We start from the raw sequence: 25697 nt of genomic DNA, 5'->3' as shown, positions 1-25697 counted from the left end.
TCTTAATGAATGTATAGTTTATTTCATACCCATTTAATGTTCTACTGATGTAATATATAGCTCATTCTTTTCCTTCTTGATATTATTGTGCTAGTAGTTCCCCCAATGATACTTCTATTATTGAGATGTAGAGGATGAGAAACTTCCCTGCTATTGGTGGTACTAGAATTGGCAGATTCATTATATATTTCTTGAGTTGGTAGAATGATTCCACACACTTGGCTTCCCATCTGAAAGGTATGTTCTTATGTAGCAGATGATTGAATGGTAGACTTTTATCTGCTAGTTGGGCTATGAATCTTCTAATAGACTGCAACCGTCCTTGTAGAGATCTGAGTTGGCTAATGTTCTTGGGAGGTGGCATCTCCATGATGGCCAGTACCTTCGCTAGATCTACTTCAATGCCCTTTGTAGACACAATGTAGCCTAATAGTTTTCTTGATGTGACTTTGAAGACACATTTCTTAGGGTTTAGTCTAACCTTGAATTGTTCCAATCTTATCTAATATGCCCAGATGTTTTGCCCAGGTGAATGATTTAGCCAGTAAATCATCCACATAATCCTCCATGAAGGTATGCATCATATCATGGAAGATTATCATCATGGCTCTTTGATAAGTTGCCCTGACGTTCCAACAATACGTTCCCCATGGGCAGGTGAACAGAGTTTTATCTTGATCCTCTGGGGCAATTTTGATTTGATTATAGCCGAAAAACCCATCCATTAATGATAACATTGCATGACCCGCTGTTAGATCCACAATTATGTCGATGTTGGGCAAAGGAAAGTCATCCTTTGGACATTCTTTGTTGATATCTCTAAAATCTATACATATTCTAATGCTTCTGCCAGCTTTTGAAACTGGGACAATGTTTGAAATCCATTCAGCATAGTCTATAGGTCGAATGAATCTGATGTCTAATAACTTCTTTAGTTCAGCTTTGACCAACAATACCACATGCAGATTCATCTTTCTTAATTTTTGTTTGACCGGCTTAACTCCTCGAGTGATGGATAAATGATGCATGATCAAGTTTGGATCTATCCCCAGCATATCAATATAGGACCAAGCAAAATTGATTTGGTTTTCTTTAAAGAATTTGATAGAATCTAGTTTCTCTTCTTCTATCAGTGATTCTACTAGGTGTATGGCTTTGACTGTTGTTTCTGTATCGATGTTGACTGATTGAGTGGGATCAATCAGTATGGGTGACCTATCTTGGTAGTGTTCAGAAAGAGTGTCAAGTCTCGCATCCTTAGGTGCCTCAGAAAGGTTTTCAGCCGCAAATGAATCCTTTATTTTTACTTTTTTGTGATCTAATACTACCATTGATTGGTTTTTAGTATTAGACCCTTTGTTTCTTTCATTTTTGTGACTGAGAGACTTCGCACTCCCTTGATTGCAGATATCATTATTTTGTTCATTGGTAGAGCACATGTTTGGGTTGACTGTACATAGATACTGGACAATAGATTCATCATCTAGGAAAATTGGTATATCATGGTGTTCAGGTTCTTCCCAGTCTATCAAATCAAGAAATACTAGCGATAGAGAGTCATTTGGTGGGTTGAGATCAGCTGCGGTAAGTGTCATAATATAGGCATTGTTATAGTTGTTTGGGATGCTAGTTAGGTTAATGATATTGTCAAGATCTTTGATGGTATCATCTTTGATATAGACTTGTTCATTTTGATGTTTCTTGTTCTCTTTAGCCTCATAGATATGCCGTGGTCTGTATTCAAGTGATCGAGACTCTGTGCTTGGTCCCTCCTAAGAAAGGGGTGTGTGTGAATGGATAGTACCTTCCCCAATATCCTTAGTAATATCTGAATAGCTACCCCATTCATATTCATTAGAATCAGTTTCAGAAGTACTGCCCTAGAGTCTCTCACTACTTCTAACAGGTATGTTGTAGGGTGAGAAAAGATCTCTGACAATTGATACCAGTCTTGTAGTTTTTAATGATTTAGAATCAGAACCTTCTTGTATTCTTTTCATTTGTTCATACATTGTTTCCCCTCGGGGAGTAGGAATTTCTTCGGGTGGTGACTCTCCCTTGGTTTGAATAGGTTCTTGCACATGATGCACTTTCTTATAAGAGGCTTCTTCCCTTTGAATGGCCAGTTCCTCTTGTCATTTCTCTATTTCTTGGTGTTCTTGCTCTTTCCTTGTCATTTCAATTGCTTGGTGTAGTTCTTTTTGCCATGAGTTTTCATTGTATTTCTTCTTTGCTCTTCACTGAGGTTTCTGATACTTATTTTGTTTTTACCTAGGTAGTATATTGTGTCCATATCCCAGTCCTATTTTTTCTCATGAAAATTGTGAAGGAGGTTCTAGCGGCTCTGTAATGCCTTCCTGACGCTTTCCTATAGGTCCTTTGCCATTGTATCCCATCCATTGCATGATTTAGAATCCTTTTTCATATTGTTGTGTTAGTATGACCACCTCTAGAGTAGCAACTCTAACCTCTTCCTCATCCTTGTATAGCCAAATAAGGATGTCTTTCTCTTCTGATTCATTTGCTAGTGTGCTCAATTGAATAAATTTTCCATCAAACATGGTGATGGGTTGGGTTGCTTGATGTGTTGATGTTGAAGTTTGTCCATAAGATTTTGGTGATGTTGGCAATTTTGATAGACACATGGATTCAAAAGAGTATTCCCTCATGCCTTGATCTTTGATTTTCATATTTTGTTTGAAGTCTATGGATAAAGAATTGAGTTTTTCTTGATGATGATCGAATGCTAAGGAAGCTTGAGCATCCCTGTTGTGTGGAACTAGGCTATCTTGAGCTGCCCCCATAGCATTACAATGCTGAAAAGGGTTATTATATGCAAATATGGAAATTTCATGTCCATTCTATAGGAATTTGATACACTAAGGTATATCAAAGGTACTGCTTTCATTTCATGTATCCAAGGATGAGCCAATAAAATATTGTATGTTAAGTCTATGTCTAAGACTTGGAACGTAGTGTCCTTTTGTATGGGTCCTACCTAAATAGGTAGTATTACTACTCCTTTGGATGACCTTTCTTCATCATCATAGGCCTTGATGGTGATATTTTTGTTTGGATTAATAGACTGCTCAGAGAAGCCCAATGCATGGATAAGCTTTAAAGTACAAATACTGAGACCAACTCCTCCATCTATTAACACTCTCTTAACTTGATGTTCATAGACTAAGACTTCAATATGGAGGGGAGTGTTATGGTGATGATTCAAGGAGACATCATCATGTTCAAAAAAGGTGAGGTTATGATGCCTTGTCATATGAGCCACCATGGCTTGAAATCTATCAATGTCCAGATCTTTAGGAATGTTTTTTTTGACAAGTACTTTCTGTGAGACATCCTTATGTTTTGGTGAGAGTTTGAGTAAATCGAGTATGGATATTTGAGCAGGAGTTCTCTCCAATTGATCAACCAAATTATATTGAGTCTTGGGGATAGTGGTGGAAGTTGATGTATGCCCTTACAAGACGTATTTTTGAGCTCTGGTTGTCACATTGATTGACGCATGGTATTGTTTGTCCTTGATTTTTATGACATTTATTTGGTTGTCATCTGTCGATATGTGCTTGATGGTGTTATTGTATAGGTGATTTATAGGAGCTCCTCCGATATCATTTGATGTTGAAGCACCTCCCTTGTTGTAATTTAGAAGAGGATTTTTAAAGGCATCATGGTCACCATTTTTTTTGAGACCATCAACTGTCAAATCACCTCTATCAATAATGTACTGAACGATGTTCTTAAGCCTCATGCAATCATTTGTATGATGTCCTTTGTTTTGATGAAAATCACAAAAATTCGAGTCATTCCACCAAGGTGGTTTGACCTGGGGTTCAAAGTTGTTTATGGCTGGAAATGTGATAATTTTGTTCGCCAAGAGTTCTCAACACACTGATTCTAAGGTTTACCCCAATGGTGTGTAGATGTGTCTATTTGGGAAAGTGTTGGTGTTGCCTCTCTAGTTTGTATTATTCCCTCGGTTAGTGTTGTTGGCTTGGTTATTGTTGTTGGTGTTTGAAATTAAAGGTCCTTGATTAACACTTTTTTTTTATTTTTCTTAGATTGTGGGTTACCTGATAAAGCCAATACTGGTTGTTTGAACTTCACATAATTAGCATCAACTATCCCATCGTTAACAATGTTTTTGTTTCTTGTCCAAAATCTAGGTTTGTCTAAAGTGTTGTTGTTTTTATTGTTAAAGGGGTTAGTGTTTGATGAATTAGATCCTTCCTTAAAGAACTTCAATGTTCCTTTCTTGATGCAGGTTTCCTCCACTTGGATTCCATTTTCTATTAACTTGGCAAAATATGGGATGCATTGGAGTTTGAGTTGATAACTCATCTCACTATTTAGATTATTGATAAAGATCTCCATCTTTTCCTTTCTAGGTACATCTCGAGGATATCTTGAAACCATGCATCTCCAACACTGAAGAAACACCATGAATGCTTCATTTTTCTTTTGTTTGGTGTTACACACATCCAACATGGTGATGGCATGTTGAATATTATAGGAGTATTGTGTGATAAATTTGTTTACCAACTCATCAAATGATTTGATGGGAGGTGTGAGTTTAGACAACCACTACATTGTTTTCCCTCCCAAACTTCTTGGGAATAGCCTCATTAAGTAAGTGTCATCATGAGAAAACTCTAGGCTTATGGTACAAAATTCTCGAACATGATTACGGGGATCACTTTTACCATCGTACTTGTCATACTTTGGTAAATCTGAATTTGGGGGAAAAGGTACCATGTTCAATCTCCTGTCAAAAGGATAAGGACAAATCTCATCCAAGGAGTACCGTACTATGGTTCCTTGTTGCATGTCCTGCATTTGCTTTTGCAGTAGTTGGATTTGTTGTGTAAGAGCGATCATGGGTGCATTTGTACGTTGAGGGAGAGCTTCATCCCTTTCATTAAGATTGTCCCGATTGCGGGCATGGTTGTGTTTGGGGATGTTGTTTTGCTCGTGTATGTTTTTCAGATCATGTGTTTCTTCTTCTCTTTGTTGGTCTTGATAGGTGTAATTTCTAGACCTTGTTCTAAAAATTCTTTCATCTACATTCCTTAAGTTTTTGGTATCAAAATCTTCAGGAAGTATGACTTGTTTTCTAGTTAGCATGAGTATATATTTTTCCTTGTTTTCTTCAACAAGTCTTTCCATGAGCCTTTGGAATGATGGGTTTTCTCGACACTCTTGGAGAAGTTCCTCAGTGATCTTTGTTTCGCCCATATTGGCATACTCATTAAAAGGGTTGGATAGTCTATGACCCATACATGATTTTGGTTGTGATTCTCTTTGTTTGTTTCTCTGAGATCGAGTGACAATGAGCATTTAGTAAATTTCTACTGTGATGAATTCTTCATTTTCTATGGGAGTTCTAGGTGGTGTTGGTAGTTCGGGTCGAGCTTCGTTATATGTGATACAGGAATATGGGAATAAATCGAGATTGATCCTTCCTCCATGATTTAGGTGTTGGTTGAACATCGCTTTCTGAATATAAGCTCTACTTCTTAAAGGTTCTTTGTCAAACTCATTTGTTTTGCCTTGGACATACAATCGCATGTGACGCAAGAATGCGCGATGTGATTCAAAAAGTTAGCAATTGATATAGAGAAATTTATTCCTTTTTGCAAGTGCCTTAGAACTAGGTTGTCTCTTCTTTAACTTAGTTTTGTAATGAAGACTTGATCTTCTCAAAATATGAGGAGTGGTCATACACAAATGATCAATGGTTGTCATTAATGTTGGATTTGAATACTTCATTTGAAAACTCAAGCTTACTTTATCAAGTAGAGGTTTAGTTAGATTCGCCTCCATGACAAAGTGTGTCAAATGATATGGATAAAAGTCTCCCGATATGAAAACTTGGTTTGACAACTTAAGGATTAAACTAGGTATGTTGTTTTGATAGAATCCGTTAGATGGTGGAACTTTGATCAATGTTATGATATTGCCTGATTTTGTTGGATGAAGTCTTATCTCGAGATAGTTTCTAACAACGCCTTGTTGATGTTGGAATTGTTTTCTTTGATAATTTGATTTGGATTTTGACTATTGAGTTTGACAAAAAGATCTAAAAGGGTACTCAAGACTGTGGATGAAATTTTTCTAAAAGGTCTGTTTAGCTCTCTATTTTTTTGGTTTTTTAATATGCACTAAGATAGAGATTGGATGTGCTAATGAATGTTCTAGATGCACCACATAAATTTCTCTATGCGCTAAGCTTCCTTTCCTACATGCTAACTCAGATTGTTTGAAATTGACTTGGTTGAAAAAGTCACACGCTAATATGTCCTGATTATGTGCTATTGTTTAAGCTAAAAGCGCTAAGGTATGTCTCTGATGCACTAAGATGGTGTTTAAATGTGCTAGATTGGTGTCAAAAAGAGCTACTGAAAGTTTTACCAGTGTTATATTGGTTATGCACTAATGTGACTGCTTTAAAGTGCTATGTTTTGGTTGAAATGTGCTACAGAATGGTTGACACATGCTAGAAAGTTGCTCCTACGTGCTAAGTTGTCCTGATTTCTTTGCTTCTACTATTTTTGGGGATTTTTAACACTTGTGTTTTGGATGGATGATTTTCTAAAAAATAAATTGCAAACACAGCATGATAGAGATAACAAATTTTGCCTATGCTAGAAAATTAGTGTATGTTCTATGAGGATGTGTTTAAATCCTCGATGTTTTCATTGGATTAGATAAAAATTAATACAGATTAGGTAGACTCTTTATTCAAGGGTCATTAACAACATCATATCCCACTAGTCTTGATACTCCGTCAGCTCAAACAACCATGCCACCCCCTAGAGGGCACCCATTTTTTTGCCTTTTGCCAGAATTTAACTCAAAGTAAATTGCTTCACAATTGAGTAATTATCTTGGGAGATATGTGGTGAGTGATCTTGGGGGAGGATTATTCCCCACCCTTGCAATATGATGTTGAAAACATTTGGATACTGACTTAGTTCAAAGTTTCTAATGCTAAGGTTCGTAATCAGGCTTTTGTTCGGTCTTCAATGATAAAATCCCCCGGGAGGCTTCCCAACCTTTAGAATAAAGGCTTTACGTATCTTAAAGATACTGGGGGAAGGCTAATCACTGAGAAAAACTATTGAAGGGGACTTTTGTCAGCCTCCACATTTGATTATAGTAGGTTGGAACACTTGGCGACAAAGTCATTTCCCACTTAGGTCGTTCCCCTCTCATCAGCCATTAATGGCACTCTAAGAGCAACTTGGGAAGGCAGGCCTGCTAAAGGACTTAAAATGCTTGAAGTAAAGAAAGCATAAGAGTGGTTTGGCTTTTTGGTCACCCAATTAAGGGGAGAGCATATACCTTCCACTTTCGAGACAAGGCAAACAAGATTCTTTTTATCCTTCAAGACAATGATTTTCTAACTTCTATTTGGAGATGTTGCTCCAACAAGCATGGTGATCTTTTTAACTCTTCATAGAAAAATGTGTATTTCCAAAAGTCCTGAAAAACAAACCTAATCAACAAAGTAAATCATTGGTCAACAAAAGGAAAATCATGAAATCAATCCTTAATGAAAAACTCTTTTGCTTTATACAAAAACAAGAAAAGTGAGATTATTTTTATCCTTTGCAAAGAAATGAAAGTGAGCTTGTAGTTCTTTTTAACCTTTGCAAAACTTTGAAAGTGAGTTTTTGCTTATTTTTAATCCTTTACAAAATGAAAATGAGGTTTTGTTTTATGCACCAAAGGATAAATGAGGTTCTTTTTAAGCAACACCAAAAGAAAATGGGATTCTTTTTAACCTTTGCAAAACTTTGAAAGTTTGTTTGTAGTTCTTTTTAATCATTTGCAAAATGAAAATGAGGTTTTGTTTTTGTTGGTATTTTGGTATGGTTTTGTCATTGATGTCAACACCTACTAAAACACTAGCACTTCGGAGATCCAACAACATTCACCGGCAAGCAAGTAACTATTGCACAGTTACTGGTATATGGTTCACCAGCAAGATATAATGATCACCAACACTTGGAATGATATGGAAGACACCTAGTAATGTCAAAGATCATGTGGACACTTTGTTTTGGAGAATTGTTTATGGGTATATTCATATTTGCATATTTGCTTTTACTAGCAAATAGGTCCAGGGTTATCTAGGGTTACACCGACAGGTTTATCTTTTCCAAATCAGCATGGCATGCTATGGAGATGATTAATTAATGTTGTAAGTGCATTAAGCCAACATGTTCAATCGGTTATTTTATCGAATATTATATTGTTTGTAAAATGTTTTTATTGTAATATCTTGTAGAGCTGACCTACTAAAATTGGTCTTAGGTTATGGTATAAATGTAAGATCTTATTTGTAAGATCAAATGTGGAATGCGTAAAAAGAATTGTGTGAAGGTATATGCGAGATTAAGCAGAGCAATACACAAAGACATCATTTGAAGGAAGCTAGGTTTTTGTGGAAGCATATCAACATTACACCGGTACTGAATCTAGCATATGAAGATGCTATTTTGTGTAATACATTCTTATTGGATTTAACCATCCAACTGTAGTCAATGTGACTCCCATTTTGTGATTGAGCAGTGAGCTCTAGGTGTTGGCCTTTTTGCATGTGCAGACCCCATTTATGTACACTTACTATCTGCAGTAGTATCATCTGATTGTGGGAAAGGTTTCCCACTATGGGTTTTCCCCTTATAGGGTTTCCACGTACAAATATTGGTTTTATGTGTTGTGGATGACTTTGTGTTTATGTTTCATGCATTAATCTTTACTGGTATAGCAATTAACTGTTAACACTGTCTACCGACATACTTAACTGGTTTACTGGTATTAAGCATTAAGCTGGTTAAGTTGTTTTTGGTTTGAATTTATCTGACAACTAATTCACCCCTCTTCCTCTCAGTTGTCTCCGGGACCTAACAATTGGTATCAGAGCCTATTCCTCTTTTGCAAAAGTTTAACAACTTGAGGAGATCCAATGTCTACTAATTATTTCAGGAAGGACGGTCCTAAAATTAATGGAACCAACTATGGAATATGGAAGATCAGAATGGAGACACATCTAAATTGCATTGGAAAGGACATCTAGGATGTTACAAAGAATGGTTATACTGCTACTGTACCTAGTTAGCCTAGTCCTACAAACTTGACAAAAGATGAGGAAACCGATTGCAAAGCAAGAGAAACACTTTTGAGTGCATTATTGGATGAACAAATCATGGGACTATCAGATAGGTCTACTGCTAAAGCTATTTGGGATCATTTGGAAACACTGAATGAAGGAGATTCCACAGTCAAAATTGCAAAAGTTGAAAGCTTCCGAGTCAAGTATGAACATTTGAAAATGGAAGAAGATGAAAGGATTTCTGCTTTTATGGAAAGATTAAATGAAATTGTTTTGGGTATTAAATGTTGTGGAGGAACCTTAAGTGAGGATGAAATTGTTTCAAAAGTTTTAAGAGGATTGCCACCGGCATACAAAATGAAGGTTACTGCTATAAATGAGTTAAGAACAATGACTAGGGATACATTGATTGGAAAACTTTCAGCTTTTGAAATTGAGGAATTTGGTCCTGTTGCTACTATTAAGACAGATTTGGCCTTTAAAGCATCAACATCATCTGCTCCATCATTTGACAAATCTAATTGGAAAGCCTTTTATGCAAGAGAACTTGAAGAACTTGAAGCACTATTTGCAAGGAAAATGCCTAAAGGTCCAGTTGGAAGTAAGTTGAAGGTAAAGCACCCTTTAAATTTTTTAACTGCAACAAGATTGGTCATATGGCTTCAAGATGCCCTGATAGACATGCTAGACTAAGAGAAGAAGCTAGAAGAACATACAAGCCTAACCCTGAATATCAAAGATACAGATTTAAGAAGAATAAAAACAAATCTTGTTACATTGTTGATGAAGGTGTGACTGATGATTTTGATGAGGATCTGCTAGACAATGGATGGGTTTTTGTTGCTATAATAGAAGATCAATCAACACCTACTGCTCAACCAGTAGTACAGGCCCTGGTAGCTAAAGTTGAAGTAAAGGATGAATGGATCATTGATTCAGGATGCTCACATCATATGACAGGAGACAAAGGTAAATTCTTGAACTTTCAAGAATACAATGGAGGTTTAGTGAGATTTGGAGATGACAAAGCTTGTTCAATCAAAGGTAAGGGTACAATATCTCTTGATGGTAAACATAACACTAACAATGTTTACTATGTTGAAGGATTAAAGCATAATCTTTTGAGTGTTGGTCAATTAGTTGAGAAAGGATTTCAATTACAATTTAAGAATGAAAAATGCAAAATCATGAATAGAACTGGTTTGAAAATTGCAACTGGTAATCAGACTAGAGGTAATATCTTTCATTTGAATAACAGTGAAAAGACATGCTTAATTGCACATATAGATGAAAGTTGGTTATAGCATAAGACTCTATCATGCAAACTTTGATTGCATGGTGAAGATCAGTACTTCTAAGGCAGTTAGAGATTTACCTAAAATTGTCAAACCTCAGAATACAATATGTAAGGAATGTGAATTTGGAAAACAAGTTAGAGCTAGTTTCAAAAGTATTTCAGAAAAATCAAATAATGCTCTTAATTTGATTCACACTGATTTATGTGGTCCAGCTAGAACTAAAAGCTTACAAGGTGATAGATATTTCTTGCTAATCATTGATGATTATTCTAGAATGTGTTGGGTTACTTTTCTCAGAGAAAAATTAGAAGCACTGGGAAAGTTTAAATTGTTCAAAGCATTGGTTGAAAATGAAACCGGTAAGAAAATCAAATGTTTAAGATCAGATCAAGGAGGAGAATTTACATCTAAGGAATTTAATACATTCTATGAAGTGAATGGAATCAGAAGATAGCTATCAGCACCTTAGACACCACAATAGAATGGAGTTGTTGAAAGGAAAAACATAACTATCTTGGATGCAACAAGAAGTATGTTATCAGAAGCAAACCTACCACATGTATATTGGAGAGAAGCATTCAGCATAGCGGTCTATACATTCAACAAAGTTCACATCAAAGGTGAAACCGGTAAGACCCCTCATGAACTATGGTTTGGTAATACTCCTACTCTTAAGCATTTTAGAATTTTTGGAAGTAAATGTTATATCAGAAGAGATGAGTATATTGGAAAATTTAATCCTAGAAGTGATGAAGGATTATTTCTTGGTTATTCATCTAAGAGCAAGGCATATAGATGTTTTAACAAAAGATTGCAGAAAATTGTTGAAAGTACAAATGTAAAGATTGATGAACAATTTAGAGGAACTTCAAGGTATATAGACTTTGAACCAATAACAAAAATTTTAACAAATGAACCTACTCTTAATCCACTAGTATAGAATGAAGATCCAGTTACCCCGGTACCATCTGAGGATTCCACAGTAATTGAAGAACAACAACAACCTAAGACACCCCGGTATGTAAGATTGAATCATTCTGAAGATCAGATAATTGGAAACAAGTTTAAAGGAGTTATGACAAGAGGAAGATTGGTAAATGAAGAGGTATGTCTTATTTCTCAAATTGAACCATCATCTGTTAATGAGGAATGTGAAGATAAATTTTTGATTAAAGCTATGGAAGAAGAATTAGAACAAATTGAGAAAAATAGCACTTGGACATTAGTTCCCCGACCTAAAGATAAAAATGTAATTGGAACCAAATGGGTATTTAGAAAAAAACTTAATGAAGATGGTAAGGTTGTCAGAAATTAAGCAAGAATAGTGTGTAAGGGATATTCTCAGAAAGAAGGAGTTGATACAATGAAACCTTTGCACCGGTAGCTAGAATTGAGGCAGTCAGATTATTCTTGGCTTTTGCAGCACACAAGAACTTCAAAGTTTATCAAATGGATATTAAATGTGCATTCTTGAATGGAGATCTTGAAGAGGAAGTCTATATTGAACAACCTGATGGATTTTCTTTGACAGATGACAATGATATGGTTTGCAGGTTAAGGAAAGCCCTGTATGGATTAAAACAAGCTCTAAGAGCTTGGTATGCAAGATTGGATTAGTATCTTTTAAAGATTGGTTTTACTAAAGGAAATGTAGACAATAATTTATATTAAAAATAACTAATGATGACATCTTGATTATAGAAGTATTTGTTGATGATATAATCTTTGGAGGAGAACATGGATTATGTAAGGAATTTTCTATTAAAACGCAGCAAGAATTTGAAATGTCTATGATTGGGGAAATAAAATTCTTTTTAGGATTGCAGATTTCATAGACTGACAAAGGTATATTCTTGAGTCAATCAAATACTTGAAAGAGTTACTAAAAAAATTTGGGATGGAGAACTCTAAACCGGTAAGCACACCTATGACTACAAATGACAAATTATCACAAAGGGATGAATCTACACCTGTTAATCCGAATAGATACAAATCTATGATAGGAGGTTTACTGTATTTGACACAAACTAGACCTGATATTATGAATGTAGTATGTATTGTTTCAAGATTTCAAAGTAATCCTAGAGAAAATCATGAATCAGCAGTAAAAAGGATTTTCTGGTACTTACAAGGCACTATAAATCTTGGATTATGGTATCTTAGAGATGAAAATTGGGTAGGAGATGTGGATGATAGAAAAAGCACCACCAGCAGAGCATTCTTTCTTGGAAAAAGATTAGTTTCTTGGTTGAGTAAGAAACAAAGTTGTACATCTTTATCAATAGCAGAATCAGAATATGTTGCAACAACAACTAACTGTACACAGGTACTATGACTTAAGCAAATGTTGAAAGACATAAAGGTAAAATGCAAGGAACCTATTACTAGCTATTGTGATAAGACTACAACAATTGATATATCTAAGAATCTAGTATTACGTTCTAAAACAAAACATGTTTCTATCAAACTGAATTTTCTAAGGGAAAAAGTTGAAGAAAAGGAGATAAAACTGGTTTATGTGAATACTAAAGAACAACTTGCAGATATTTTCACAAAACCTTTGCCTAAGGAGACTTTTGAGTATCTCAGAGATCAACTTGGAGTCATACCACCATCGGTAGAGACTTAGACAGTTGATGATTGTCATCAACCAACAAAATTAACAGAGAAATCTTTTACTCCGGTCTTTGATGAGGAAGCTACTTCTCAGGGGGAGTAGTTGGTATATCGAATTGATTGGTATTTTGTATATGAACTTGGTATTATTGTAACTTTGGCATTTGATGTCAAAGGGGGAGAGATATCTATGGAAAAACACATTATCTTTTGGGGAGAGATTGGTATGGAAAACTTTGGAAAACACATGTTGCTCCCAAGGGGAGAGATTGTTACTTAGGAGAGATTACTACTTTCTGGTTATAATCTTTTTGGAGATTGTTGGCTTTTGGTATTTGGCATTTCTATTTTGGCACTTTGATGGTTTTTCCATCTTGTGTTGCCATCAATGCCAAAGGGGGAGATTGTTGGTATTTTGGTATGGTTTTGTCATTGATGTCAACACCTACTAAAACACTAGCACTTTGGAGATCCAACAACATTCACCGGCAAGCAAGTAACTATTGCACAGTTACTGGTATATGGTTCATCGACAGGATATAATGATCACCGGCACTTGGAATGATATGGAAGACATCTGGTAATGTTGAAAATCATGTGGACACTTTGTTTTGGAGAATTGTTTATGGGTATATTCATATTTGCATATTTGCTTTTACTGACAAATAGGTCCAGGGTTATCCAGGGTTACAGCGGTAGGTTTATCTTTTCCAGATCAGCATGGCACGCTATGGAGATAATTAATTATTGTTGTAAATACATTAAGTCAACATGTTCAATCGGTTATTGCATCGGATATTATATTGTTTGTAAAATGTTTTTATTGTAATATCTTGTAGAGCCGACCTACTAAAATTGGTCTTAGGTTATGGTATAAATGTAAGATCTTATTGTAAGATCAAATGTGGAATGCAAAACAGAATTGTGTGAAGGTATATGCGAGATTAAGCAGAGCAATACACAAAGACATCATTTGAAGGTGAAGCTAGGTTTTTGTGGAAGCATATCAGCATTACACTGGTACTGAATCCAGCATATGAAGATGCTATTTTGTGCAGTACATTCTTATTGGATTTAACCATCCAACTGTAGTCAGTGTGACTCCCATTTTGTGATTGAGCAGTGAGCTCTAGGCTGTTGGCCTTTCTGCATGTGCAGACCCCATTTATGTACACTTACTATCTGCAGTAGTATCATCTAATTGTGGGTAAGGTTTCCCACCATGGTTTTTCCCCTTACAAGGTTTCCACGTACAAATATTGGTTTTATGTGTTGTGGATGACTTTGTGTTTATGTTTCATGCATTAATCTTTATCGGTATAGCAATTAACTGTTAACACTGTCTACCAGCATACTTAACTGGTTTATCGGTATTAAGCATTAAGTTGGTTAAGTTGTTTTTGGTTTGAATTTATCTGACAGCTGATTCACCCCCCCCCCCCCTCTCAGTTGTCTCCGGGCCCTAACAGTTTTAAGCACTAAAGGATAAATGAAGTTCTTTTTAAGAAACACCAAAAGAAAATGGGATTCTTTTTAACCTTTGCAAAACTTTGAAACTTTGTTTGTAGTTCTTTTTAATCCTTTTCAAAATGAAAATTAGGTTTTGGTTCTTTATAACTAACAGGAAAATGAACTATTTTTAAAACTAACTTGAAAAAGTTAGAAACAAAAATAATTAAATGCCTAAAATAAAACTCCTCCAATATACAAAGAAAGATTAGTAACTTGCAGTAAAAATAATAGTTAGTGAAAATTTTAAATCTAAGGTGAGCTTATACAAGCCTAACTTTTTACTTCTGTTACAAATTTTGTTTTATCTTCTGCTAGAATCAAGTGTTGGAATGTTGCACATATGCACTACAAAATGACTCCTATGCACTATACTAATTGTCGAATGCGCGATGTTGTTTTTCCAATACACAGAATAAAAACTAGAATGTTATACTCTAATAGAAAGTCTGTTAGATTCAATGACATTCCCAAAGACACTGGGAGGAGGGGGGGTGAATCAGTGTCTAACTAGTTAGCAGAATATTTAAACTTATTGATAACTTTACAACCCAAAATAGTGTACCGGTAAATAAGATTTAATGCAGTAAACACAAATAAGAGAGACAACATAGAAACACACCATAACACAAGATATTCTAACGAGGAAACCCGGTGTATGAAAAACCTTAGTGGGATTTGTGACCCGTAATATTTACTCGCTGGCCAATGAATAAATACTACTTACAATAGGGGCCTGCACATGCAGGGAGGCCAACAGCCTAGAGCTCACTGCTCAATAAAGAGTCACACTGACTACAAAATGGATAATTAAATCCAATACAATGTACTACTCAAAACAACATCTCTAATGCCAGGTTCAGTACCGGTTTAAGCTCAGATAGATACCTTATCTAAAAACCTTCGTTGTCACTAAACAATTATTTTCTGCCATACATATCATATCCTTCCTCTCAAGATGACCTATAAGATCTCATACATATATGAGTCTTTTACAATATACCATGTCGGCTTACAAAAGATAATTATATTACAATAAAAAAAAGTTCATCCCATGTCGGCTAGAGTGTCGGTATGCTTTGTTGCTGATGTAATCTAAATGCCGATGTAAGTGCCTGTCGGTGTCGGTGTCAGTGTTAGTGTCTGCCAATGTATAATATATGTGATGTTAGGCATGTAGAAATCTATTGCCGGTGGGTTGCCAGTTGGTTGCCATCAATGACAACATCAACTATTCTCATAAGAGTGTAGAATGCCAATAATCTCCCCCTTTGGCATTGATGGCAACACTCATGAAAAAATCCAAATCTGTTATCCCAAAACTAAAATCTAGAAAGATGTGCTCCCCTTGAGCAAGTGATCTTCTATGTACATGCATTTTTCTCTACTACTACTCCCCCTTTGACATCAATAACAAAGGATGTCATAAATAATCAAAAGAGTGCAAAAAATGCTACCTCAAGGTTTGTACCCAGTTGGTTACAATCTGAAAGATGTCTACCAAAACCAGATTCAAACTCTGCATAAACTTGTTGTTGTCAATTAGAGTTGCCTTTGTCTGCTGGATCATACTGGTGAGATAGTTCATTTGTTGCTCCAGTGATCACTCTCCTTGAACTGTTGCCTTAGATAATTCAACTCTCTAAGTAATAAGACTATCCAACCTAGGACCAAGTTTATCCTTTAGTTCCTGGGCATTATACCTTATTCTTGCCTTCTCTTTCTCAAGTTTTTCCAACTTCTCCTAAAAAACTGTCATTTCCTGCTCAAAAACTGATATAAGTCCAGATGAACCTATTCTATTATCTGCAATGTTATCAATTTATTTTTGTGTCTTTTTTATCTCCTCATGAATCTCCTCTATCAAACAGTGAGGTTTACATGCTTCCCTATATAACTCCTTACACTCCAAAATTGTAGAATTAAGTACCGGTAAAAATGTATCCAAGTGATCCGTACATTTCTTTATGGTATTCTCAAAGAATGTATTTTTCTCTTTGTCAACTCTCTCCTTAATGGTATCCTCATTCACCTTATCTATGGTTATTAATTTATCGGCAATGAATTTGGACAATGTGTCCAATTTACCTAAAGAATCATTAATGTGATCTATCTTACAATTAGGTGCAATCATCTTCAAGATAGGTAAAGTGTTATCAATTGCCTTAAATGCTAAGGCATTGCAATCAGTAATCCTTTTAATAGAATCTAAAAGTACCTTTGTAATGTTAGTGGGTTTGAATCCACTTGTAGATGTGCTCAGTTCTGTTGTGTGTTTCTTCTCAACAGATTTTTGACCAATCACCTTCACTACATCCTCTTTATTTCCATCAAATACATCCACTTTACTTACATTTTCTTCTAGTGGATCTGTTTGTGTTTGTACTTCTACCTTTGATGGTTTCTCAGTTTGATTAAGCACTTATGTAATTGTCAATGTCTCAGACTCAACAAACTTATGTAATTGTCGATGTCTCAGACTCAACATGAACCTCTGCCTCAGATTGTTTCTCTGTCTGTACCACTTCCAGTTTCTCAGATTCTGGTGGCCCTGTGCTAGTTGTTTTGTCCTCTGTTGGTTTCTCAGTCTCTAGTTGCTTTGTTTGAGCTAGTATCTTAGTGTTCTGAGAATCTACTGTGTGTGTCAGTTTCTCTGAAATCTTGTTGTTCTCAACACTATCTACCTTAACCTCTGTAGTTTCTTTTTCCACAACAATGTTTATATCTTGAGTACATACACTCATAGTGAAAAGCATCTCAGACTCTAGTTTAGTATCATCATGAGTTATACCTTCAGTAGCCATATCCAGTGGATTAGTTGTATGAACCGGTGATGTTGAAGGTGGGGTGTCCTGAGCCGGTGGAGGGATGTTATCTGTTACTTTTATAGAAGGTACACCACCTATTTTACCTTTTCCCTTGTCTTTCTGATATACGTTGAATGTCTTTTCCATTTTTGGTCTTCTTCTTTCCTCTTGCTTTTCCTTCTCTACAAAGAATATGTCCCATTTATCTGTAGTCTCATCTAAAATTTCTTTAACCCTTCCAGCCATCAGGCTTACTTGTCGGTGTCCACTGACAAATACTGACCGATTAGCTTCAGAAATAAGCTCATCTATCGCTTCCTTAGAATTTACCAGATGTATAGCTAAGAGTGCTTCAACTTTCAACTTCTTATCTAGTTCCATCATAGATAGCATTTTAGCTCCCAATCTCATGTATAAATCATTGAGTAACTCATCAATCACTTCTATCAAAACTTTCTTGTAAATATCCAAATGTAGAATAATGCTTTCTTCAATTGTGTTTTTGTCAAAATCATTGAAATAATTATACCATTTGCACACATTAGATAGATTTCCTTCCTCTATAATCTCATTCAATAGATCATCCAGTGTGGGGGTAACCGGTGTCTATTTCTTCTTAGGTGTAAGCTTCTTTTGCGGTTCCCTAACTACTTGCTGCTTCTTCCTTAGTGTTCTCGTTTTCTTAGGAGTAGGAGAAGGTACCGGTGAGGTTTTCCTTTTCCTTTCCACTCTCTTAAAATTAGAACCCTTGCCACTGTCAGTATCAGAAGATGTTATAATCGGTGAAAAATGTGCTTCAAGTTGCAGTCCTTCAAGCTCACTTGCTGATATACCACTGATATTCATGACATTTTATTTGATTTCTTTGACCTTCTTGGAGGCATCTTTGATAAACTTTTCTCTTCTTTTTGTCCTCTTCTGCATAGATACATTACTCTTAATAGTTTTTGCATTACCAAAGAATTTCTCAGATGGCTCCCTTGGTGCATCAAGTAGAGCTTTAGCATATGTCTCTAGAATAGATAGGTCTACCTCATAACCCATCTCAGTAACCCAAATAGTTCTAGGGCTTATTGTTGTTGGAATTCTACACTCTTATGAGAATACTTGATGTTGTCATTGATGGCAACCATCTAGCAACCTTCTGGCATTCATCTGGCAAGCCACCGGCAGGCACCGACATCGACAGACACTTCACCGGCAGTGTCAACAATGCATACTGACACCCCAGCCGACAGGGAATAAAATTTTATTTATTGTATTTAATTGTAATTATCTTTTGTAAAGCCGACATGGCATACTGTAAAAGACTCATATATATGTATGAGATCTTATAGGTCATTTTGTGTAGAAGTTAGTATGCATGTAGAGAATGTATGGATGATATTTTTGTATTAGGAGATATAGTTGACAACGAAGGTTTTCGTTATAGAATGAGCTTAAACTACTATTGAACCTGGCATAGTTGATGTTGATTTGAAGTAGTACATTGTATTGGATTTCATAATCCACTTTTATAGTCAATGTGACTCTTATTGAGCAATGAGCTCTAGGCAGTTGGCCTCCTTGCATGTGTAGGCCCCTCATTGTAAGTAATATTTATTCATTAGCTAGTGAGTGAATATTGTGGGTCACAAATCCCACCGAGGTTTTTCCCACATCGGGTTTCCTCATTAAACATCTTGTGTTATGGTGTGTTTTCTATACTATCTTTATTGTTCCTATTTACTGCATTAATTCTTATTTACCGGTACACTATTTTGGAATGCAAAATTCTTAATAAGGTTAAATATTCTGCTAACTGGTTAGATACTGATTCACCCCCGCTCCCCCTTCTCAGTATCTTTGGGCCTATCATTAATCCTAATAATCGGTATCAGAGCTTGGCCCTCTATTTTCAAAATCCTAATAGCTTGAGGAAGATTCTGACATTGATACAGATGGAGAACTTAAGAAAACAATTGGAAGGAGATCTTGTAGACTATGATGCAGAAAAGTTGAAGAATATCAAACTTGAAGATGATCTAACGACTGCAAAAGAATTCATTCAAGGACTTTAAGAGAATCTTACTATAGCTCAAAATAAAATAAAAGAACTTCTTGAGAAGATGAAGAATGATAATGATGAAAAGGAAACTCTTAATGAACTTGTGAACAAGTTGAGACAAGAAAATTGTACTATGAAGAATGAAATGCAAGATATGACTATGAGGTTTTGTAAAGACATTGAAGACAGGAAGAAGAATGAAGATGACTTGAATAGGACACTCAATAATGTTGGAAATGAAAATCTAAGACTCGGCCATGAAAATGATATGTTGAAGACAGATCTAATTCACATGCAACATGATAAAATTGAACTTATGAGACAAAAAGGAATTCTAGAAAATGAGTTGGCTACTGCAAATCAACACAAAGAGAAATTCAAGAAAAGTTAAGAGGAACTTAATGATATGCTGAAAAGTTAGAAACCAAATGGAGATACAAATGGACTTGGATTTGAAGTTGGAGAAAGTTCTGGTACTCCAAACAATCATGATCACAATAAATTGGTAAGACAACCTAATGCTTAAAAATTTAATGGGAAATGCTTTAACTATAACAAGTATGGTCATAGAGAAATTCAGTGTAGATCTAGAAACAATCAAAACATTAATGCACCCACCAGTCAATGTTCCAAATGCAACAAAGTTGGTCATAATTTAGAAAACTGCAGAATGAATGTGAGATGTTATGTTTGTGGAAGATTTGGGTACTTATCTAATCAATGTAGAACACAAACCGACATAGGATATGGAAAAGATATTCAAAAGAATAATGTGACTTGTTATGCTTGTAACAAAATTGGACATATTACAAAATTTTGTAGAAGCAAGACTTCACCGACAAATAATAAAGGACCCAGTTTGAAAGGCAAAGAAAAGGTAGATGAGGTAAAGAAAGAATTTTCAAAATAATGGATTAGGAAGATAGATCAGAATGTTGATGAGACTATTTCTTCACCAGTAGAACAAAGTATTACTCCACCAGCAAGAGATTCTTCATCCAACTGAGAAGTAACCCTTTGGGGGTATTGCAACAAGTTGAATATCATGTAGATTACCCTCAGTTGATTGTGAGAAGATAGACTTCTTCTTTACCGATAGATGTGTTAAGTTTTCACTTAACCGATGAGCATTTAATGCGGTTGTTGAAAGAAAAGTCATTATAAATCATTGGTTTTCCCTCATTTTTTATTCACCGAGCATTAAAATTACCAGAGAGCGCGAAATATGAGCGAAGGCATTCAAGGTGAAGGTGTGAAGCACTTTATTTCAAGCATTCCGACATTATTAGGAAGCTAAAGTTATTTTTCAAATGGCTTCTTCTTCTACTCCCCAATTTATTGCGAACCCTACTATTGTGGAAAACGTAAAATGCCCTAGGCCTATGTTTAAAATTATTCCTAAAGTAGCTAAGCAAGATGATTCCATAGGAGCATTTTCAAAGATTCCTAAAGGTGTAGCTTATGTTGAAGACCCTAGGATATATATTCATTGCAACATTGAAGAATTAGGTTCTGAGGAATCGTTAAAATGTTTAGAACCATAATTTGTGATGAAAATGGCATTGTCAAACTTGAGCACAAGATTGTGGAGACTTTAGGTTTTGTTGATATATTGAATATCCCTGAATTTCTGGAAGATGTAGTGAGAATTGTCCTAAGTAGGGCACATGGAGAATTTCTATGGTTAGACTCTGTCTGCAAATTCACCTGATGAGCAATTAGGGTAGTAATAGGTTTACCTTCAATTGATAGTAGAATAGACAAAATAAAGAAGGTTCCTAACAACAAAGTAATGACCCTAATTGGAGCAACATCAGATAGTAGATCACTAAGAGTGAATGACATCAAGGACATCAATGTGAGATTCATAAGTATGATACTTGGTTACAAGACTACACATGCAAACATACTTAATTCAGTTTCTAGTCTTTGCATTAATAGTGCTTATGAAATGGTCAACAACAATGCAAAAATAGATGTGTGTGAATGGCTGAAAGATGAACTCATAGATAATTTGAAAAAGATTAAAGGAGATAAGAAAGAGACATTTCATTTTGGTAATCTCTTAGTATGCTTAATGTTGTATTTCATAAAGGAAATCCTCGGTATAGGATAGAAAGACTTTGGATGTGAAATACCAGTAGGAAAACAATTACAAGAAGCTTTCACTAGCATGTGAACTGCTAAGGAAAATAACATAACTGGATACTTTAAAGTTTTTCAAGGTAAATTGAAAACCAGAGAAAGACTACCACAGAGTGTAGTAGATAAATATGACAAAGAAATTTGTTTTGTCATCAAGAAGGATGAGACATGGATGGAATTTGTACTTCCTAGAACTATATGGGTAACTAAAATGGGCTATGAGGTAGATCTTAACATAATTGAGACTTATGCAAAAGATTTGTTAGATGCACCAAGAGAACCAACAGAAGAAGTTTTTGGTAGTGCAAAAACAATTGAAAGTAATGTGAAAACAATGAAGCAAAGGAAGAGAAGAGAGAAATATATAAGAGATGCATCAAAGAAGGTAAAGGAAATCAAAGAAAATGTTATGAACATTACTGGTATAATGGCTAGTGAGCTGGAAGGACTGCAACCGGAGGCACACATTTCACCGGTTGGCACATCTTTTGACAGCAAGATACCAGCTAAATTCAAAAGAGTTGAAAGGAAGAGACAACTAGGTAAGAAACTAACTCCCAAGAAGAAACAGAAACCGGTTATACCTCCATTGAATAATTTACTAAATGAAATAACTGATGATGGCAATTTAGCTAATGTGAGAAAATTGTACAACACATTCAATGATTCAAACAAGGAAAGCATTGAAAATAGTATAATTTTACATCTGTATATATACAAGAAAGTTTTAATTGAAGTTGTGGATGACTTGCCTAATGAACTATATAGAAGGTTAGATGCAAACAGGATTGCAGTGATGAAATTGGACAAGAAACTAAAAGTTGAGAAACTTCTAGTTGTACATCCAGTTAACTCAAAAGAGGAGATTGATGACCTAATTTGTGAGGCTAAGAGATCCATTTTTGCTAGTGGTCATCGACAAGTAAGTTTGATGGTAGGTAGAGTAAATGAGATTACAGAGGAGACTGTTGATAAATGGGATATCTTTTTTGTGGAAAAGGAAAAACAAGAGGAATTGAACCGACCAAAAAAAAAATTCAAACTATATCAGAAGGATAAAGACAAAGGGAAAGGTAAATTTGGTGGAATACCAAACATCAAAATAACTGACAATTTGCCACCACCCTTGGATACTGCACCAATACATACTGTTGATCCACCGGTTACTGAAAGTCAAGGTGTCACACATGATAACACTAATCTTGAATCTGAAATACTATTCACCATGAATGTAGACACTCAGGAAGTGAATATTGTTGTGGATAAGGATGGTACAAAGGCTAAGGATGATAATGTTGATATTGGCAACATTGCTGATAAACTGGTAGAGACTGTTGAGATTGAGATCCCAACGGAGCAAACATTACAAACTGAACAACCATTGGATACTGGAATGAATATTGAAGGTATAGATGTTAGCATAGAGAAATCTACTGACACTGAGATACCGACAGTTGAGCACATAGAGAAACCTACAGAGGCATAGGTACATATTGATGTAGTGAGACCGATAATCACTGAGATACCTAAACAATCAGAAAAACTATTGCTAGTTGAAATGCAAACTCAGACTGATCCACCGGAGGTTAAAACAAGAAAAATGGTTACAAATGTTGGAAGCACAAAGGTAATTAAGGTAGTTGGTCAAACATCCGGTACTTCATCAAGTGAATTTAGGCCTACTAATGTAATAGAGGTACTTGTGGACTCTATCAAGAAGATAACTGACTGTAATGCATTAGCTTACAAGGCAATTGATGACACCATACCAATTCTTATATTGATTGCACTGAAATGTAACATAGATCATGTAAAGGATTCTTTAGGTAAATTGGACACATTGTCCAAATTCATTATTGACAATGTAATAGCAGTTGATAAGGTGAATGAGGACATCTTCAAAGAGAAAGTTGAAAAGGAAAAGGATAAATTCTTTGAGGATACAATAAATAAGTGCACATAACACATGAATACACTTTTACTGGTACTGAACACTACAATTTTGGAATATAAAGAGTTGTATAGAGGAACACGCAAGCCACATCTTTTGACAAAGGACATCGAAAAGGAAATAAGAAGAGTACATAAATAAATAGATGACATAGCTGATAACATAATTGGTTCATCTGAACCTATATCAGTTATTGAGCATGAAATAGCAGGTTTTGAGGAGAAACTGGAGAAATTTGAGAAAGAGAAGGCAAGGATTAAGGCTAATGCCAGAGAACTTAAGTATAAACTTGGTCCCAAGTTGGACAATCTTATCTCTCTGAGAAGTGAAATCTCTAAGGCATTACTTCAAGGAGAAAGATCATCGGAAGAGCACATGCATCATCTCACCGACATGATCCAATAGACTGAGGCAACCCTGAATGACAACAAAAAATTCATGCAGAGTTTAAATTTGGTTTTGGTAGACATATTTCAGATTGTAACCAACCGGTTACAAACTTTGAGGTAAAAATTTTGCACTCATTTGACAATTTTTGACAACCTTTGTCATTGATGTCAAAGGGGGAGTAGTGAACAGAGAAAAATGATTAATCAAAGGAGATCACTTGCTCAAGGGGAGCACATCTTTTTGGTAACTTTTTGGACTTCACTTTTTAGAAATAGTTTTTGGATTTTTCTCATGAGTGTTGTCATCAATGCCAAAGGGGGAGATTGTTGGCATTCTACACTTATGAGAATAGTTGATGTTGTCATTGATGGAAACCATTTGGCAACCTTATGGCATTCATCTATTAAGCCACCAACAAGCATCGACACCAGCATAGACATCTACATACATCGACAGACACTTCACCGACAGTGGCGACAATGCATACCTACACCCCAGGCGACAGGGAATAAACTTTTGTTTATTGTATTTAATTGTAATTATCTTTTGTAAAGCTAACATGGAATATTGTAAAAGACTCATATATATGTATGAGATCTTATAGGTATTTAGTGTAGATGTTAGTATGCATGGAGAGAATGTATGGATGATATTTTTGTATAAGGAGATATAGTTGATAGCAAAGGTTTTGTTTATAGAATGAGCTTAAACCGGTACTGAACCTGTCATAGTTGATGTTGATTTGAAGCAACACATTGTATTGGATTTCATAATCCACTTTTGTAGCCAGTGTGACTCTTATTGAGCAGTGAGCTCTATGCAGTTGGCCTCCCTACATGTGCAGGCCCCTCATTGTAAGTAATATTTATTCATTGGCTAGTGAGTGAATATTGTGGGTCACAAATCCCACAGAGGTTTTTCCCACATTGGGTTTCCTCGTTAAACATCTTGTGTTATAGTGTGTTTTCTATGTTGTCTTTATTACTCCTAATTACTGCATTAATTCTTATTTACCAGTACACAGTTTTGGAATGCAAAATTCTTAATAAGGTTAAATATTTTGCTAATTAGTTAGATACTGATTCACCCCCCCTCTATATCTTTGGGACTATCATTAATCCTAACAACTGCTTCCATCCAAGTTTCATCTCGCTTAATGACAAAATATATTTTCTTGTCATACTTATCAATTATGCTCTGCGGTAGTCTCTCTCTTTCTCTCATCTTAGTTTGAAATATTTTGAAGTAGTTTGTAATGTTCTTATCATAGTTAGTTCCCATACCGGTGAAAGCTTCCTATATTTGTTTTCCTACCGGAATGTCATAACCAAAATCCTTGTGACCTATGTCGGGTATCTCTTTGGTAAAGTATAGGACCACGCATACTAGTAGGTTTCCAAAATGGAAAGTACCTTTCTTGTCTCCCTTAATCTTCTTCAAATTGTCAATTAATTCATCTTTAATCCATTCACAAAAATATATCTTAGCATTATTGCTCACCATCTCATATGCACTATGAATACAAAGGCTAGAAACATAATTTAGTCTATTTGCATGAGTTTCTTTGTATCCTAGTACCATACTCACATATCTCACATTTATATCCTTAGCACCATTCACTCTAAGTGACTTGCTATCATATGTGGCTCTAGTTAACTCCATAACTCCCTTGTTAGGTATTTTCTTGGTTTTATCAAGCCTACTATTGGTTGAAGGTAAACCAGTAACTGCCTTAATTGCTTCCTTGGTTATCTTGCAAACTGACTCTAGCCACATGAACTCTCCATGGACTCGGCTC

The sequence above is a fragment of the Cryptomeria japonica genome, chromosome 3, assembly GCF_030272615.1.
Source record: "Cryptomeria japonica chromosome 3, Sugi_1.0, whole genome shotgun sequence".
NCBI classification, from domain to species: Eukaryota; Viridiplantae; Streptophyta; class Pinopsida; order Cupressales; family Cupressaceae; genus Cryptomeria; species Cryptomeria japonica.
The sequence above is the reverse complement of the archived record's forward strand: the minus strand, read 5'-3'. Positions refer to the sequence as shown.